Below are 2975 nucleotides of genomic sequence, written 5' to 3'. Positions count from 1 at the left end.
TTTAGAAAAACAAAATAATTGAATAGATGTTAGTAATGCTGTTACTATAGAAAATAGTAGTACTTTATGTAGGATAGAAGATTGATAATTAGCTAGTAGAAACAGTAAGGTAGTGTAGGCAAAGATGATTGAGTCAATAGAAACTTATATTAGAAAGAAGATGTAATCAGGGGTTTGGGAGGTGGAAATGATTTGTGTAAGGTTTAACTTGATCTTTTAGTAGGAATGAGAAAAAATAATCTATCACTTGCATAGAAAAGGAGATGTCAGAAGAAAAATACTTAATGATCAGAAAACGAACAGGATATGGAAAGGACAGGCGGGACATTATAGAAATACTTTTGTTAAGGTTTTATAATCACAAGGTGAAGGATTGATATAATTAAAAATGTATAATAATTCAAGGGAAAATATCAAGGTATCAAACCATTATGCATTGTGTCAACCAGAAAGCGATTTTAAATTTTATATGGTGAATTCCAATGATTGTTTTTCTAATATTGATCCATCCATGCAACCTGGATATGAATCCCACTTGATCATGATGTATTTTTTTTTTTTTGATGTAGAAGAAATAAAACATGAACTCACAAAGTTCCTAGAAAGAAATAATAAAACTAAAACATACCAAAATCTTTGGGACACAACAAAAGCAGTGCTGAGAAGACAATTTATTGCAATAATTGCACACATCCAAAAAGAATTAAGAATGAAACTCAACACATTAGCACAACATCTCCAACAATTAAAACAAACCAACAAAGTAAACATACAGTTAACAGAAGAAAAGAAATCATAAAGATGAGAGCAGAAATAAATGAGATATAAAACAGAAAATTATATATAAAGAAAGCATCAACAGAACAAGAAGTTAGTTCTTCAAAAGGATTAATAAATTTGACAAATCACTGGCATACCTAACAAAAGAAAAGAGGGAGAAGACACAAATAGCACTTATAAGAAACCACATGGGTAATGTCACAACAGAGCCAATAGAAATAAAAGAGACAATAACAGAATACTGTGAAGAGTTGTACTCCAACAAATTTAAAAATCTAGAGGAGATGGATGCATTTTTAGAAAAATAGAACTTACCTAAACTTTTACAGAGCAAAGTAGAAAACTTGAACAGACCCTCTGACAAAGGAAGAAATTGATCAGGTCATCAAAATACTCCCAAGCAAAAGAAGTCCAGGTTCAGATGGCTTCACTGGTGAGTTTTACCAAACATTCAGGAAAGAGCTGTCACCCATGCTACTGAAATTATTCCAGAATATAGAAAAGGATGGAAAAATTCTTAATACATTTTATGAAGCAAGCATAGGACATCATTAGAAAGAAAATTATATACCAATATCCTTCATGAACACAACTGCAAAAATTGTCAACAAAACTGTAGCCAACCGAATTCAACAACAAATAAAAAAATAATACATCATGACCAAGTGGGATTCATATAAAGGATGAAGGGATTGTTCCATATTAGAAAAATAATCAATGTAATCCACCATATAAATTTTTAAAAGGTGGTTTTCTTGATAAAACAAACTATCAATGATGGTTATGGGGGAGGAGGGAATGATTCACATAATTGAAGTTAGCACGTGTTGACATGGGTGACAGGGCAGGTGATATACAATCAGAGTGAGGCTGGAAGAGGAAAGAGGGGGTGGCACAGGGAGACACAGGGGGGAATGCAGTGGTTGAAGTGAATAGTGGTAAATGCTGTTAACTTTTGGTGAATGGAGGGGATTGTAACCGTGTAATGAAGCAAAGTATATGACTTGTTGATTGTAAAACTGATAATCTCTTCTGAAAATCTCCACTCAATTCACAATAAAAAATAAATAAATAAAATTTGAAGCACTAGACAATAAAGACTGAAGACAAGAATAGTTGTGGGATGACATCAAGATCACACAGGACAAATGCAAAAAGGCATTAAGAAGAGAAGAGAGAAAGAAAAGACCAAAATGGTAGCGCTGCTAAAGCAAAGGAAAGGAATGAGGAGGTAAAAGAGGTGAATAAAAAAATCTCAAAGGCAGCTGGAGTAGACAAAGTCAAACATTATAATGAAATGTACAAACCCTGGAATTAGAAAACCAAAAGGGAAGAACACACTCAGCCTCAACTTGCAATATAGAAGGATTATCCTAGTGTGGCATTGAGGGTTAATACAATGGACTACAAGGTTGGTTTAAACAGCCAAGTCAGTGTGAATAGCAAATTTGGAGGTTCAAGCTCACCAGCTGTTCCTCTGAAACTCTATATAGGATTGCTATGGGAGGGAACCAACTAGAAAGTACTTAACAACAACAATGGGAAAAATATTGAATGATGGAAAAAAAAAAAAAAAAGAAAGAAAATGGAAGGAATACACAAAGTCACTGTGTGAAAAAGAAATGGTCAATGTCCAACCATTTCAAGAGGTAGCATATGATCAAGAGCCAATGATCCTGAAGGAAGCGGTCTAAAGTGCATTTAAAGCATTGGAAAAGAACAAGGAACTGCAATTGATGGAATTCAAATTGAAATCTATAAACAAACTGATGGAGCACTCAGTCATCTATGCCAAGATTCTGAAGACAACTATCTGGCCAACTGACTATAAGAGATCCATATTTGTGCCCATTCCAAAAGAAGGAGACCCAAGGGATTGTGGAAACATCAGACAGTATCATTATTATCACATACAAGTACAATTTTGCTAAAGATAATACAAAACTGGCCACAACCATCCATTGACAGAGAACTTCATGAGGTTCACCACAGATTCAGTTGAGGACTTGAAACAAGGGGTATCACTGCTGACATCAGATGGACCTTAGGTGAAAGTAGAGACCACCAGAAAGATTTTTATTGTTGTTAGGTGCCGTTGAGTCAGTACCGACTCATAGCGACCCTATGTACAACAGAACGAAACACTGCCCGATCCTGGGCCAACCTCACTATTGTTGCCACACTTGATTGTTGCC

Source organism: Chrysochloris asiatica, unplaced genomic scaffold, assembly GCF_000296735.1.
Source record: "Chrysochloris asiatica unplaced genomic scaffold, ChrAsi1.0 scaffold00119, whole genome shotgun sequence".
In the NCBI taxonomy this organism is placed as follows: Eukaryota; Metazoa; Chordata; class Mammalia; order Afrosoricida; family Chrysochloridae; genus Chrysochloris; species Chrysochloris asiatica.
The sequence above is the reverse complement of the archived record's forward strand: the minus strand, read 5'-3'. Positions refer to the sequence as shown.